This window comes from Gavia stellata, chromosome 3 (genome assembly GCF_030936135.1).
Source record: "Gavia stellata isolate bGavSte3 chromosome 3, bGavSte3.hap2, whole genome shotgun sequence".
In the NCBI taxonomy this organism is placed as follows: domain Eukaryota; kingdom Metazoa; phylum Chordata; class Aves; order Gaviiformes; family Gaviidae; genus Gavia; species Gavia stellata.
Window position 1 is genome coordinate 4,644,065 of NC_082596.1, and position 17,129 is coordinate 4,661,193.

Sequence of the window (17,129 nt, forward strand, 5' to 3'; positions counted from 1 at the left end):
GCCGGGCGGGGCCGGGGCGTCGCCTCTCACGGCCCGGTGGAGGGGGGGGCGGAGTGCGAGAGCGGGGGGCTGAGGTACCGCCCGCCCCGCCGGCGCCGGGCGGCCGTGGGCTGCCGTTAGCCCCTCCCGCCTCGCCGGGAGAGCCGCCGGGAAGGCGCTTCCCGGCCCAACGGGGAGATCATTTTTCCTCCCGGCCAGCCACGGGCTGATTTCCCGGTGGGGCCGTTGGCCCAGCGCGGCTGAGGTGCCTCAGGGCTGCCGGTCGCCGGCGCTTCAGAGAAGTGGGTGAAGTCACGGCCTGGTGCTTTGGTAAGTGGTGCCATTCGCTGCTGTTCGCTCCAGGTGACTCAGCAGGGGTATGTGACTGCCACTAAATGAGTCTTCTGTTTATCACGGGTCATGGTTTCAATGGACTGCGAGCACAGAGCTGATTGCGGACTGCCTGGTGCTTTCACCGCCCGAGCAGCAGCCTTCTCGGCGGAGCTGCCTGCGCAGCGGAGAACAACCGGGGACTCCGCGATTTCTTTTTGAGCTGTTTAATCTCAATAGACAATGAGTCACTCTGTATCTATTGGCTCTGTGTAGATCTTCGCCGAGAGAAATGTGTTTCCTCTGGGACCGGTGCATAAAGTACCCGAAACTGTAGAGAGCCGTTTCTCCGAAACTGAAGGTGTGAGACATAGCTTCATCGCAGCCACAAACTTTTTTTTGTGGACTAGTGTTCACGTATTTTAAATGCAAAAAAATCCCAATATAAATGCCTCCAGGCTATCACGAGTTTGTTACCGATCCAGGGTTCAGAAGAGACTTCTTCAAAGAGTGCAGAGAACACCAGAAGCACAAGGTGTGGTCTTCATGGGGATTTTATCATCTGAATTCTTGTGGTGTTAAAGCTCAGGATTGTATGGCCTCTGGTGTTCTCAAATAACTTACTTAGAGGAAGTCGCAATATAGGAAACTATGTTTATATAGCACTGACTAAAAGAAGGAAATTCTTGAAAACCTGGAAGTTCAGGGATCACTTCTTCAAAGTGGTAGAAGAAGTTCGTAGGCTCAAAGATTTATGTTAATTAACTTTAAGGTCATAAGAGATTGTTAAAAATCATCATGTTTACCTTGTGTAGCCCAGGCCACAGAATCAGAGTGATTCCCATATTAAATTTGTAACTTCTGGCTGACTCCATGAGTTCCTGCAATAGGGATTGCTAACAATCACTGTTAAAAGTTAGGCATCTGATTTTTAGTTTCACTGTTTAGCTTAGCTTTTTGCCACATTACGGTGTTACAGCTTGCCTGCTGTTTGAACAGATTCTTTACTATGAAAAGATTTGTCCTTGCAGAGTTCAAGTTTATTAATCTCAATTTATTTTTAAGAAATTATGCAACTCATACTTTTTAAATTTCTTTCCTAATCACTTGTGTGCATCTTTTCTCAACCTTTTCAAATTTTTCCAAAGGTTTTTTTGACTTATGAACACCAAAAATAAGCTTTACTATTGCTGAATATACAGTGGTAAGTCACATTGCTATTTCTAACTGATATCCCCACCTAATTAAAACACAGAAAGACTGATATATGAATCATTCAAAAAGGGTGTCATGTTTAATTGGTTATCTACTGTAATCCTGTATGGTTTTCTTAGGGTTATTACTTCCAACATGACAGTCCTACATCTTACATTCAATGACCTATGACAGTGACCTAGCATTTGACCATATTAAAAGAAAATTACAAATGAACTGAGGCTATTAAGCAATCCAGGTCACCCTGTACTTAATTAATCTGTATCATGATTAGTTTCTGATTTCTCTGCTATCTGCAGTGATAAATACTGGATGATTCTTGTTCATAATTAATGTAGCCCTCAAAGCAAGGATACGGTGAAGTTATCAAAACAGAACTACAAGACGAAAGGTGCTAAAGTGAATCTGATAAAATCTCAAGAACTATGGAAGGAGGAAACCTGCTGTATGGGGTCACTGGTAAGAGACAAAATAATTCGCATAAAGAAGAATGCCTCTGTGCTACAAAAAGATTCATGTAGTTAAATCATTTTTTTTCCTAAGAAAAATTGTCAACTGAAGAAGAAATGCCAGTTTTTATTTTGTGTTTTCTTTTTGTAAGATCACAAATACAGTAAATGTTTGTTTGTTTGTTAACTGTCTGATGTGGTACTCGGCTGCCTAGAGCTATATGCAGAAAAAACTGCTGATCTTGATACATCCTCAACATGGGTAAGGCTTTATCAGACCTGAAGGCCATATCTGAATAATTAAAGATTCTCTTGACATAGATCCAAATACAGCATTTATGTTTTAGCTAGACTGCCTCTGTTAAGAAGAGAAAATAATTTTACAAGTCATATGTTTCTTTAATGCAATCTTGCTTACAAAATATAACTTACCCAGTCAGTTGAGAAGCCTTGAGCTGGCTCTAGCTTTAACAAGGCCACCCTCAAAATCCAATACTCAGAGGTGATATAATACAGCCTTCCATGTTCAGCCTTACACTTGAAATACCTTCCAAAGTCATCTCCAAACTTCAACCCTCACCTCTTTCAAATTATTGCTGTAAATTGGGAACTATGAACGGAATTTGTCTGGCAATTGTGCTATAGACTGCATGGAAATGGTTGGGTTGCTCTCCATCAGCCCTGAAGCAAGCTCTGAGTGACTTGTGGAGTTGTAGACGCCTATGCTGCAAACACCTCAGTCTTGAGGGATATGGGCCAGGTGAAGAGTAGAGTCAGGACCCCGAATTTTAGGAGAGCAGGCTTTCAGTTGTTTAAGGAATTAGTGAATGGGACCTCCTGGGAAACTGCTCTCAAGGAGCTGGAAAGAGCTGGCAGCTCTTTAAGGACATTATTCTTAGAGTGCAAGAGCTCTCGATTCCCATGTGTAAGCAATCAGGCAAGGAAGGCAGACCAGCATAGCTCAGTAAGGACCTCCTGGTCCAACTAAAGCGTAAGAAGGAAATGCACAAGCAGTGGAATGAGGGACATGTATCCTGGAAAGAACATAGGGACGCTGCCTGGATGTGTAGGGTTGGGATCAGGAAAGCTAAAGGGACGGTTGGAGCTGAATTTGTCAAGGGATGTGAAGAATAATAAGAAGGGCTTCTACAGGTATGTTGGCCAAAAATGGAAGATTAAAGAAAGAGTACACACTCCCAGTTAAATAAGACAGGAGAACTGGTGAAAACTAACATGGAGAAAGCTTAGGTGTTAAACAATATTTTTGCCTCAGTTTTCAATGGTAATCTCTCTTCCTACATCTCTCAAGCTCCTGAACCTTAAGGCAGGGACTGGGGGAATGAAGTCCATCCCATCATTAAGTGGTTCAAGACCACCTGAGGAATCTGAACATACATAAGTCCGTGGGACCCGACGACTTGCATCCTAGGGTCCTGAGGGTATGGACTGATGTAGTCGCGAAGCCACTCTCCATCATATTTGAAAAGTCAAGGCAGTTAGGTGAAGTCCCCAGTCACTGGAAAAAGGGAAACATCATGCCCATTTTTAAAAAGGGTAAAAAGGAGGCCCCTGGGAACTACTGACCAGTCAGCCTCACCTCTGCGCCCAGTAAGATCATGGAGCAGATCCTCCTGGAAGACATATCAAAACATATGGAAGACAGGGAGGTGATTAGAGACAGCCACCATGGCTTCACCAAGGGCAAATTGTGCCTAACGAATGTGGTGACCTGCTACGATGGAGTGGCTGCATCAGTGGGCAAGGGAAGAGCTACGAATGTCATCTACCTGGACTTCTGTAAGGCCTTTGGTATGGTCCCCTACAGCATTCTTGCCTCTAAATTGGAGAGATTTGGGTCTGATGGATGGATTGTTAGGCAGATAAAGAATTGGCTGGATGTTCGCATCCAAAGAGTTGCAGTCAGTAGTGCAATGTCCAAACGGAGATCAGTAACAAGTGGTGTCCCTCAGGGGTTCATGCTGGGACCGGTGCTATTTAATATCTTCATCAACGCCATAGACAGTGGGATTGAGTGCACCCTCAGCAAGTCTGCAAATGACACCAAGCTGAGTGGTGCAGTTGATTCACTTGAGGGGAAGGGATGCCATCCAGAGGGACCTTGACAGGCTTGAGGAGTGGGCCCATGCAGACCTCATGATGTTCAGCAAAGCCGGGTGCAAGGTTCTCCACCTGAGTTGGGGCAATCCCCACTATCAGTACAGGCTGGGGGATGAAGGGATTGAGAGCAGCCCTGCAGAGAAGGACTTGGGGTTACTGGTGGATGAAAGATTGGACATGAGCCGGCAGTGTGTGCTTGCAGCCCAGAAAGCCAGTCGTATCCTGGGCTGCATCCAAAGCAGTGTGGCCAGCAGGTCAAGGGAGGTGATTCTGCCCCTCTACTCTGCTCTCATGAGAACCCACCTGGATACACTGATATTAGCAACCAAGCAACCACTTGGTAACTGACTATGCAAATTGAATCACGATTTTCAAACTAGGGCCCTGCACAGTCTTAAAATTCCTCTCTCAGTGTCTCAGACATTTATTCCCATTCTTAGTAATGCTACAAAAACCTACTATGAGAATTCTTTATTGTCCTAGGTATTGTCCAGCTGAGTGCAATGACTTGGACCCCAATATTATTCTGTAAAAGGTCACCAGGTTCAGTGTAAATGTTTCAGAGGGAAAGGAGGACAGTTCAGGGATCTCTGCCTCTATTAACAGTTCCATTTGCATCTTCTTTCTTTTTTACTCGGCTTGTCTGGTTTGTGCTGCCACTGTTTATGGTATAACAGAATACAATGTTTTTGCGATATTAACTGTCATTTAGCATGCATCTCTTTAATAATACATAGATTTGTTTCACTGACATTACAGAAGAATGCTAGTGCGAGACCAGTTTTTACAACGTGTCACCAGATGGGATTTGTATTCTCCACAGATTGTACCTGCCCGTGTAGTGGAGAAGTCAGCTACTGTCTGCTATTTCCTCAGTTCTCAAGCTATGGAAAGTTACCCCCAATTCAAACTTTTGTAGGGAAACACACCCCTTAAAGCTCAGATCCTTGTGATTTGTCCACATATGCTGAAGGGCTTTGTCGTGTTTCTCTGCCACTTCTGAATAAGGTACTGCAAGTACTAAAACCAGGTAGCAGTGAAGTCTGCCATTTCACCCTGGGAATGCTCTTAAAGTACCTGAGCTAGTACCTCTCTACCCTACAGCGTGCAGCATAGACATATCCTAGAACTGTCAATCGCAGTCTTTTAAACCTGCAAAAATATCAGATTAATTTAATATGCTGTATGCAGAATACTCTTTGGTTTCTATATAACTGTAATTAATTACCTTAATGTCTGCCATCTCCTTTTAAACATAAAGATAGATCAAGCCACACTGTGAATGAGGGTAGGGTATAGGAGGGAGAGAAGGGTGCCATAACCAGACATGCACCTATGTCGTGTGACCTACTGTTTGTGCCCCACCAGGGAGGGAGAGAGTGCTAACGAGGAGAATAAAGTCTCCTTAGCCCCACTGTCATCCCACAACCCAATAAAAGCTTCTGCAAAGCACTGTAGGATAACCATATGCAAGACTGGGATAAAGACGTTGATAAACCAGAACAAATTCAGCGGAGAGCTGCCAAGATGGTCAGGGCTGAAGGACTTGCCCTTTTGAGGACAGTCTGAGGCAACAGGGCTTGAGAAGGGATGGCTTCAGGGGAACTAACAGCAGCCCCGGTACCTAAAGGGAGGTCATCAAGAAGACAGAGGCAGGCTCTTTACCAAGGTGCACAGGCAGAGGTGGAGAAACAGCGGTCATAAACTGAAACAGAGGAAGTACTGACTGCATCTAAGGAATATAGTTTTCATTCTGAGAGTAGTTGAGCACTGGAGCAGAGGCCTAGAGATGTGCCATCTCCATCTTCAGAGGTTTTCAAGAAGAGACTGAACAAAGCCGTGAGCAAACTGGTCTGATCTGACAGCTGGCACTGCTTTGAGCAGGAGGTTTGACTAGAGATCTCCCTTCCGACCTGGATGATTCTGTCATTCTCAGGGACTCTGTGTTCTAGTACAGCAAGAGGGTTAAAACTTTTTATATGAAGGAAACAGAATGTTAGAATTCCAGTCAACCAAGTAGGGAGGATCCTCAGCCAGTTGTACAGTCAATGACCTTTCAGTTTAACACAAATAATTTTTTTGTGATGGGATAACTGAGGCCCAAGGAAATAGCTTTGGGTGTCAATGCAACACTTATTCCTCATTGTCTCTGCATTTCTGCTAAGGAGGCTGGCTGTAGTTTTATTTTTCTGAGAAAAAGTTCTGTTGAAAGTCCTGGTTTTATCACAGCCCCTGCATCTAGAGAAGTGTAGCAACACTAAGCAGTCAGGTCTTGGCAAAGAACCAGACTAATGTGAGTGCTCTGAATATTAGAAACACTTTGCATTGTAGATACTGTGAGATAATGCTGAGGCTACCGAAGACCTTATTCCTGAATCTATTCATTCTAGGCAGTTCTAGCAGGTTTTTTTAGCAGTTTTATTTATGTGGGATGCATAAGATGTCCCTCAAATCTGACTTGCTTAACATGATATTTATTATACTTCCAGTTCTTCACCATCTGGCACAATGTCAGGCAGCCAAAGAGATTTTGATAGTTTTGCAACTGCTTTTATAGTAGCATTAAGACTTTATAACATTTGTCCGTTTTTGTCCGTGCTGTGAAGTGCAGATTCAGAATTACTGAAGTGGTGGGACAAGAGAAAGAAGAGGTCAATTAGTGCACAAAGATAGACAGTTGGATACAGAAAATAAAATTTCAGGTAGAACAGTTGTTGTGTAATAGCTTCTTGTATACATCAATGTAAGAAACCTTAAAATACATGAACACAGATATCATAATTCATAACTATGAACAGTTGTTTTTTTTTTTAAATAATGTAAATTTGGTTTTGTCCCTGGAATCTGAAGAATCTCTTGGAATGCTCCACTGTGTTCAGAAAAGTTCATAAGCAGTTCATAGCTTGACAAAAGCACAATATAGTAAAATTCACCAGTAATTATGTTAGCTTAGTGAAACACATATTAAAAGCCAAACACTTTCCCTCTTGATTTTTTTTGTAGCTGCCCCTACATCATGCTCTTTATGAAAAAAGAGCATATATAAATAAAATTAACTTTGTTATATAAAAACCAATCTTCTCTAAGCTTGGGAACTGTATAAATATGATAAGGTTGTTCATTTTTAAATATTCACATTACAAGGTTGTTGAAGAAGATTAATCCAGGTGTGGATCCAACCAGAATACCAACCAGTTGTGTTTTCCATAGAAAATAATTAGCTTCCAAGTGACCTCAGTTTATCCCCAGATAAAAAATGCATCAAGAAGAACGGCAATAAGGCAGCATACAGTGAGTATCCTTTATAGCAGTCTAATGTAAACACAAAAAGAAAAGAATCCATACGGATAACCAGTATGGTTATGTATAATGTGAGACCATTCTAACTGGACAGCATTTCATGCTGATGCTCCTCATTCTTCAGCAGGCAGCGTAACATTGTGGAGCAAGACCTCATGAAAGCCATTTCTAAGCACATGAAGAATATGAACCTTACCAACCTGTGTGCCTTTCATTGATGACTGACTCTGTGGAGGGGAGGGGAGAAATGGATGTCGTTTACCTTCTCACAAGGCTTTGACACAGTCTCCCATAGCTTCCTTGTAACCAAGCTGGGAAGAAATGGACTAGATTGGTGGACCACAAGGTGGTTGAAAACTGTCTGGACCATCAGGTTCAAAGGGTTGTGGTGAACAGTTTGACAGCTGGGTATAAGTAGCATTCCTCAACGTTTGATACTGGGGCTAATAATACTTAGCATTTTCATCAAGAACGTGGACCATGGGATGAAAGGCATCCTCAGCAAGCTTGTGGATGCCACTGTGGGGGCAGAGGTTGGTCTGCTGAAGGGGCAGAGCAGCCAGAAGAGAAGGCTAAAGAGAGATCTAATTGCAATCTACCTGAAAAGGGGTTATAAAGAAGAGTGATGCAGTTTCTTCTCAGAGGGGCACAGTGGGAGGACAAGAGGCAACAGTTGAAAGTTGCAGCAGATATTCTGATTCAATACAAGGAAAAATGTTTTCACCATGAGAGTGATTAAGCACTTGAGCAGGTTCCCAAGGGAGGCAGTGTAATTTCCTTCTTTAGAGACTTTTGAAACTTGGCCGGATGAGGAGCAGGGCAACTGGATCTAACTTTGAAGTTATTGCTGCTTTAAGCAAAGAGTTCGACTAGAGACCTCCAAAAGTTCCTTCTAAACAACATTTGTCTTTGATTCTATAATAAATTAAGCCCATATTGTTTTATTTGCATCCAAGGGTCCTTAGAGATTTAAAAGTGCAGCAGAGAGAGAACAAAGTTCAACCATTTGCATAGCTAAACATATCATATACTTTCAGGTGTACTTCTATATCACTATAAAGGGAGTATATTTAAATATTGCCTGACGTGTCAAATATAGCAATTAGACACATGTTGCTGTATCACGTATGACTGAAACTGAACAGAACGTAACTTCTCGTAAATAATTAAATCCGGTTTACTGCTTCAAAATCCCTGATTTGCATGAGGACATTATGGGGCAGATTCTACCATGAGAGCAGGCGTGCTGTGCTGCCACAAGGCCGAGGATTCTGCATAGTAACTATATAAAGAAAATTGCAGTAGTACAAACACCACCCAATAATCTGTGCTTGTTTTTCATGTTGAACTTCTCCTAATATTAAAAAAAAAAAATTGCCAAATTTGGGGTTGGAAAACTTAATTGACAGTGTGTCCCCACTGTCTTGTTTTCTATGGTTCTTGTTTATTCCTCCATAATAGCTGTTTCAGTTTTCTGTAGGGTATCTGGTTAATTGAAGAGCAGAGAGAATATCTCATCTACAAAGGTGAATTAATCATCAAAGGTATCATTTTTAGAGCAATTTAGGCTTTCTTTTCTGGCACAGCTGAATCTAATACTGTCTTTCCTTATTTCAATTTATCTTTCTTTGCCGTTTGGAGAATTTTTCGGAGTTGATTTGCCTCAAATCTTCTAGTAGGAGAAAAGCACCAAAATAATACCACGTTTCAACTTGGTGAAGTAACATAACCTGACATAAATGGAAATGACTGAAAATTATAAAAGTAGGTTCATATTCCACAAAGATTAACCTTACGTCCAATTTTCAAATGTCAGAGCAAACCGTTTATGACAACTCTGGCCTTCCTAGCGTGAGATGATCCTTCTGAAGGGTGGCTATTAGTTTTCTGTCTTTGCAGAGCACACACAACTTCAGGAGCCCAGTTTGGTCAGCTGCCAAGTACTTTTGTAATATGTTACAGGAGTGCTCATGATGGTTGTCAAAAAAAGAGAGGTTTTTATTTTATCAAGAGTTTTTGTGAATGCAAAAGCAGTTATTGAATTCTAGAGTGGAAAAAGAGTTTGTCGTGTGATTTGGGAAAGCTTCCTCTTAAGAGAAGCAGTGACTCAAAAAACACCTCTCACAACTTCTGTAATATTGTCACCAAAGTTGTTCACCTACTGACGGTAAATTATGTAATATAAAAATATATACAATTTTCAGAGCTTGTATTAAGTACATTTGTATGAAGAACTAAAAATAGATATAGCCCAAGCTAGAGTTGGAAACAAATTTATCAGTACTTCCACAGAGGACAGTATTTATTTTTAAGTCCTGGCTAAAAGACACAGACTTCTTTTGAGTTCTCAGGTTACGCAGACCGAAGGCTTAAACAACTATGTGTTCTTATTAGTTTTGTTCTCATCCACGTGTTATGTATTGGCAAGTTCACTTGCTGCATCTTTTCTAAAATGAAGCCTCAGCCCTCAGTTTCTTCTTCAGGTTCAAGCCCACACAACTCATTACTGCATTGCAGCCTTAGACTGTAAATGCCTCAGGGTAGGAGGCGTTTCTCTGAGTGTAGTACAGTTATCCTACAGAGCAGGGCACTGATCCAAGGCACGCGGATAGCGGCACGACAACAATAATTGCTTTTTGGTATTTCTTTGTTAAAGTTCTGCCATTGTTTTAAAAGCAAGCTGGTTTACATCTTTCAGCAGATTGCGTTTTGGCCCCTTCACCAAACATGGTTGGAAGTGAAATTAATATAAATTGTGAAATATATTATTCTGCACTGTCCCGTATTGCACCAAAAGAGAGGTAATTTTTGAAGCATGCTAGGAATGTGTAGTTTGGTACAACCATGTGAGGCATTCCCTTTCAGGCCTTTCTTCAGGCAGTGCAAGTTGCTCATAGGTCAAAGAGTTGCTCATACACTGATAGAATCCGTGTGTCTTTACTGACCAGGGTACATGCTTCTAGTAAAAGCTGATTCAACAAAATTTGTTGTGTCTTTCCTTGGCTATAGTTACAAGAAAGCAGCATTGTTTAATTAAGAGAGCATATTAGTGGAGTTCATAAATGAATCTATGAACAGATTTTTCCTGCCAAGTCTGTTTTTTAATTCTTATTTCCCTGGGTTTTCTTCCGGACTTAACAAGGCTTTCTTACAGCAATTTGCTGCCAATATATTGCAGCACCAGTAGAGAGCTGACTGACTTGAACAAGATACAATCACCTCTTCATAATGACATGCATGATTACCCCTGCAAATCATGTAATTATGATAAAGATTTCAAAGGAAAGAAGGTAATTTATTTACGTACTGTCCAGAAGCATTCAGTCTCTTGCTGTGGAGAAAACCTGAATCTCAATATGGAAGTCTTCTAAGTCACTGCAACAAGACCAATCTGAGTTAACCAGGAAGGAATCAAAGAGACTATTAATAAAGCGGTGCCAAGAAAAGTGCTACAGGGCAGTGCTGCAGTATATATTTACGATATGTTATAAAGGCTGCATTTATTTCAAAATTAACACCTTTTAAAAGCAGCAAATTTTGTTTGGGAGAAACCAGCCCTCAAATTGATTATCTGAGTGATCTGGACCTGTCTAAATCTTGTGAAATAACAACAGCCAAGCCTTCTGTTTTTCAGCTCGGCCAAAAAGCAAACCTTAAACATAAACAGCACAAAAGCTTTGGCACTGAGCAGAATCTGTAATTCAGCACTGAGCCAGCTATTGAATCCCCCCTACAATATTTTTGTAATCTGATTTATTTTTCCTAACACCTAGATACCCCTTGGGGAGGTTTGAAACACCATTGATGCTTGGTGCCCTATGGACCTATGGCATAGTCTTTGCTCCAAAGAGCTTACAGAACTAACAGCCAAGCAACATGGGCTTGTTTTGTCTTTATTCTGAGTACAGATGGTGTTCAGTTCTGCTAAGTTAAAATAAATAACAGAACTTAAATATAACAGCTACATCTCCAGACAAGTGATTGCATAAATATGCAGAATTTGCAGCCTTGCTTTCGTGTTAATTCTAACCGCATCTCACTTTCATCATCAGGCAATGTTTCCCCCTTATTATCTTTCACTACCAGTCTCATTTCAGACAGCAAAGCCAGCTCCAGGCACATGCCAACTCTATGATAACAAAACACCATGGCTACCTCTGTAGTCTATGACAGAGCTCTGAAAAGCTGTGCTTACCTCTCCAGCTGCCAGCAAGGAAAAGGGAGAAGGTGTGTGAGATGTAGATTCGGAGGCTGCCAGTGTATAAGCAACAGCTACTGATTTCTACTTTCCCATTCTGTTTAAGGCAGAAAGAGCAAGCCCAGCTCTTTGTGGTTTTCCCATGAGTTTTCTAGCCCAGGTCTTCTCCTTCACCTGTTCATCCTGTTTCCCATGCCAGGAAGCACTTAGTCTCAGCCAGGCATCTGTCCTCACTCCTTAGGATGACAGTATTCAGATTGCCTGCAATGACGGTAACCCTGAACTATCTGTACCTGAAAAACAGGGGTTTATAGGTATCCTCTGGTTTCACTACTTAACATTTGTTAATGTTGCTTTCACCCTGTAGCTGTAGCGCCACTCAAAAGCATCATGGAAATACCCAGTGAATAATTCTTTCCTTTTGTCACGTTATGAGACATTTTCTGATTTGCAGCAGGGGAGCATGCAAGGTTTCTGTGAAAGAAAAGGGTCAGGAAGGAGGCTGGGGTCATCAGTTTTTTCAGTTGCACATAGTTTTCTCTACCGACTGCATGATCCTTACCTTTGGAAATGGAGCTCAAAATGGTTCCTACCGAAGTCATTAGTACTTGTACACCCGTGGTACCTAAAGCCATCAGGATCCAGACTCTGCTAAATGCAGTATAAATGAGTCTTTGCCCTTGGGAACATTCACGCTCCACCATTCTATATCCTCATCGCATATTCTGCCCCAAGGCAGAATGGAAGCAGTTAATGGTAGGCGTACCGATGATTGCTGTTATGTGAACACTTTCCACTGCAAACTGTGTGGATGCCAATACTGATTTCAAACACAGTACTAATTTCATGGCATTCAGCTGCCCTCAGTAATGGCTAAGTCTGAATTGCAAACTAGGCTCTAGTCTCCACTCTTGCAATCATCTACCCATCCAGATTTTCTTCCGTTAACTGACAAAGAGGTGGTGAAATTCCCATTCCTGGGCAACCTAATCTAATTTCCATGTTAGTCCTGCTTTGAGCAGGGGATTGGGCTAGAGACCTCCAGGGAGCCCTTCCAACTGGAATTTTTCTCTGATTCTACATTTTATAAAGCAAGTCTACTGGGTGTCCATGTCCAGGGCTGTTCTCAGTGAGAAGAGGCCAGGGTCTGCCCCTGCATCAGATAGAGCCAGCTCCAGCCAGCTCCAAAATGGACCCACCACAGGACACAGCTGAGCCCATCAGCAACACCGGTGGCACCTCTGGGAAAACATAGTTAAGAAAGGACAAAAAAGCTGCGCAGCAGCTGAGAGGAATGAGAAAAACTTAAGAGAACCAACTCTGCAGACCCCAAGGTCAGTGCAGAAGGAGGGGAGGAGGTGCTCCAGGCGCCGGAGCAGAGATTCCCCTGCAGCCCCTGGTGAAGAAGACCATGGTGAGGCAGGCTGTGCCCTGCAGCCCATGGAGGTCCACGGTGGAGCAGGTGGATGTGCCCTGAAAGAAGCTACAGCCCGTGGAGAGCCCACGCAGGAGCAGACGCCCGGCAGGAGCTGTGGCCTGTGGAGAGGAGTCCATGCAGGAGCAGGTTTGCTGGCAGGGCTTGTGGCCCACGGGGGACCCACATTGCAGCAGTCTGTTCCTGAAGGACTGCACCCCGTGGAAAGGACCCATGCTGGAGCAGTTCTTGAAGAACTACCGCCCGTGGGAAGGATGTATGCTGGAGCAGTTTGTGAAGGACTGTATCCTGTGGGAGGAATCCCACGCTGGAGCAGGGGAAGAGCGTGAGGAGGAAGGACCGGCAGAGATGAAGTGTTACGGACTGACCACAACCCCTATTCCCCGTTCCCCTGCACTGAATGGGGAGGGGGGGGTAGAAGAGTTGGGAATAAAGGAGTGAAGTTGAGCCTGGGAAATAGGGGGAGTGAGGGAAAGATGTTTTTAGTTTTATCTTTGTTTCTCACCATCCTGCTCTATTTTTAATTGGCAATAAATTAAATTATAGTTTTCCCCAAGTCGAGTCTGGTTTGCCCATGGTGGTAATTGGTAAGTGATCTCCCTGTTTGTATCTTGACCTGTGAGCTTTTTCATGTTATTTCCCCCTCCCCACCCTGTTGAGGAGGGGGAGTGAGAGAGCGGCTGGGTAGGGTCTGGCAGCCAGGCAAGGTCAAACCCACCGCAGCAGGTATTGAATTTTACAAGCTATTGCAGCCATGCCCTGATCAGTTTAAGCACATGAACAACACTGTAGAATTCATAGTGGGATTTATCCAAGTGCATAAAGGCATCAGGATATGCCCTTTAATGATTGTACTAGATCTCCACCACTACTAAATCCCTTGAGCCTGTGTGCAGCTGAGTTCAAAACGTGTTGCACTCTGCCACTCACAGTATAAAATGCCAACACATAAAAATACATGTGTCTCACATGGTGCAACTGTAAACCTATACCTCTTTATGAAACCGTTGAAATGATGCTAACAGATTTCAGTGCCAGTATTTTTTGCATACAATGTTGAGGAAAATATGAGTGAAAGAAAATCTTGCAGCAAGGCTTTTCTATTTACAGTTAGGCAGGCTACTTAAACCATTTAATATCACTCAAACCATTTAATAGTTTCCTAATTGAATTAGGAAACAATAAACCTTTCAATTATCAGTTTCAGTTCTTTGCTTTCATTGCTGATCTTTTGGGTGAATAAATACAAGCATGATACATAAATGTAACACAGACTATATCTCAACAGGGTTAAGAAAAACAAGAAAACCCAGTAGTAAGGCAGTACTAAATGATGGCAAACCAGAGTTACTTACTCCAAACTGAAGGACTGATTGCTTTCACACACGAAGGTGAGCAGGAGCCTTTGTTACCTCCCTTCCTTCACTGCAGCTATTTTCTTTGTAAGTTTTAATCCTCTGCTCTCACTAGTGTCCACTTTTTTCCAGAAGGAGGAAAAAAATGCTTCTGCTAGCACCGAGGATGGAAGGAATAAGGAAAGTACAAGCTTGGGAAAAGGCTTCACACATTTACTAGTGAGTGCTGTGTAGTGTTTATCCTGCATGTGTTGATAAAACCTGCTTTGAATGTTTCAAAACTGGGCACTTACTGCTTAAACTAAAGCAAACCACCAAAAATTTAGCAGCTGCAGAACAGTTACAGGCCCAGGTGGCAGCTAAGGAATTAGCAATGCCAAATGGAGTATGTCACATTATATTCGCAATATCAAATCTAGCCACCCCTGCTTGCAACGTATCTCAGCACTAGCTGCACGTAAAGAATAGGAAAAAACAGGAGGTTAGTTGGTAAAAGCTTGGATGGAAACATAACTTTTCCTGGGGAAGAGAGGGGAAATGCTATATTATTATTAATGTATTTAATATGACAGATATGACAGCTGTTTGTGACACACCGTAGACATGCAAGGTCCTACTGGAAGGAACCTGTCTTTGTAAGTGCCTACAGACATCCAGGATGCAGTCTATGAAACTAAACAAAGGTGGAAAGGTCTGCTTTTGACTAGTAGTGGTGTGGGCAAATGTGGCATGAGAAAATAATTGTAGCTCTGTAACCAGAAGTTCTCTGTCTCCCAAGACTTACCCCCAAGTAACCAACGCTGCACAAGGATGTTCCACAAGCATTTGAAATTCTGAGCATTACTGCCACTAATTTTATGTGTTAGCAGACCAGAGCAAGTCTTTTCCCTCCGGCTGGTTTTGCTTCAGGCTTGTAGATACTGCTTATATACAGCAGTATATGAAGATGATCAGTTGGTTTTGAAAGTATACCTCTTGCTCGTAACAACTGTGGAGCAACTTAGACCAGGATTCAAACTGACAGTGGGACGAAGACACCACCGAGAACAGAAGGAGCTTGGAGGGGATTTCAGCTTCGGTAATTCAGTTGGTACCTAAAGACCGATGTGATAAACCTCAGCTTAACTGTTCTAGTAAGAGTACAGAGACACAAGAATAACTAAGAAATACACGTAGGAAGTTGCAAAATTCTCAAGAAGCGTTTGCACATCTGCATCTTTCCCGTTACAACTGAGGGGAGAAGAATCCCATGCTTGATGTCGTCTGTGCATTCAATGCTTAGGCTCTCATTGGAATGATTAAGATGATGCTAACTTATATTGGGGGGGTGTTCACCTGTTTTTGACAGCTAACAAGTTACTAAAACTAGCAAATGACTCTGCCTGAAAGATTAGTCCGAAGTTTACAGTTCAGATGAACAAAAATAACAAGCTGGATTTCCCTTCCCTGCCATCCCGTTCGTGTTGATTAGTACCGGCAGCATATTTCATATGATGCATAGTAATGCTCTTATTTGGTTCCTCCAGTTTATAAATAAAATACTTGTATCTGCACCTCTCTTCGCCATGACTCATCTCTATAAGCTCACATGGGAAAAAGCAGTACACTGCTTTCTTCTCTATCAGGCAAACAGTGCTGGCTGCCATCATACCTTGACATTCAGGGCCTGAGCTGTCTGCTGCTTTGTTTCACCTTCTGTGCAGAAAAAGCACGTACAATAGCTCCACAGGATTTATTTTTAACCAGCTTATTTACCTTGCTCCATCTGTTCCAAGCAAACAAACATTGTGAACAGGGCAGGTAAGAGGCTGGGCCAGATGTACGGAGGTGGTTACCTCTGTTCTATTTTATGCAACTCCTGATCTTCAAATTGAATAAACAAGGACTTCTTTCAAGCTCTGTGCAAGCATTGACTCATAAACATACCCGTGAAGGAACAGGTAAGAAGCAACCATTTCACAAATAAGACAACTCAAAATATGTCGGTTCAGGGGGGAAAAAAGTGTATTCTTAACTTGGGCTGGACGATTTGAGCTAAAACTGCCACGAGCATGGCAATTGAGGTTTTTAACCTGGGTTTGTAGTAAATGAACACTTAAAAGGGAAACTTGAGGATAAAACCAATCCCCTTCCCTCTGTTAAAACCCCAGCTGACTTATCTTTATCCTAGAACAAAGAGTGTACTTTCTTCTTTCATTCTTCCTTTGGAATATAAGCACATCCTAAATGGAGGCAAGGAATTTCAGAAGTAGCTACTGATTTTAGCTATGTTTTTATATGTTGAGTTTGAAGTAGCTTAAGAGAAATTTTCAGAAATACTGTCTCTGACTGCGGTCGTATTCAATATAAACTGGAGGTGTATGGCCATCACGGCTTCTTGGCAGCCAAAGACATCTCTGAGGAAACTTGGGGGAAAATCACTTACCCTTTCGCTGAAAAACAGAAGTCAGTTAAAATGCTGGTGAACTGTGGACTTCCCTTCCCTAGTACTGCTGATAACAGAGGAGAAAGAGCTATAATTATTTGTTCCTTGCCAGCTTGTGTACAGACTGAAATCAAAGTCCTGTCTTCTCCGAAAGGCATACTTGGAGTGAACTGTTTCCTACTACTGAGGTCACTCGGAGTGAACTGTTTCCTACTACTGAGGTCAGGGTTTCCCCCACCTCAAAGTACTCCTTTTATCTTCCCTTTTATGTGCAGTATCTTCCAGCTGAGAAAACCCCAGCTCCTTTTGTCCACCACCACTTAAC

General features: G+C 42.5%; 1 long non-coding RNA gene across 1 annotated transcript; it reads left to right on the plus strand.

Annotated features, from left to right (window-relative positions):
* The first annotated feature begins 162 nt into the window (after positions 1 to 162).
* On the plus strand, positions 163 to 15,921 carry LOC132316755 (uncharacterized). Its single transcript, XR_009483938.1, has 4 exons — positions 163 to 309; positions 14,313 to 14,415; positions 14,495 to 14,598; positions 14,952 to 15,921. It is a non-coding gene; the product is annotated as an uncharacterized LOC132316755 (long non-coding RNA).
* The last annotated feature ends 1,208 nt before the right edge of the window (positions 15,922 to 17,129 follow it).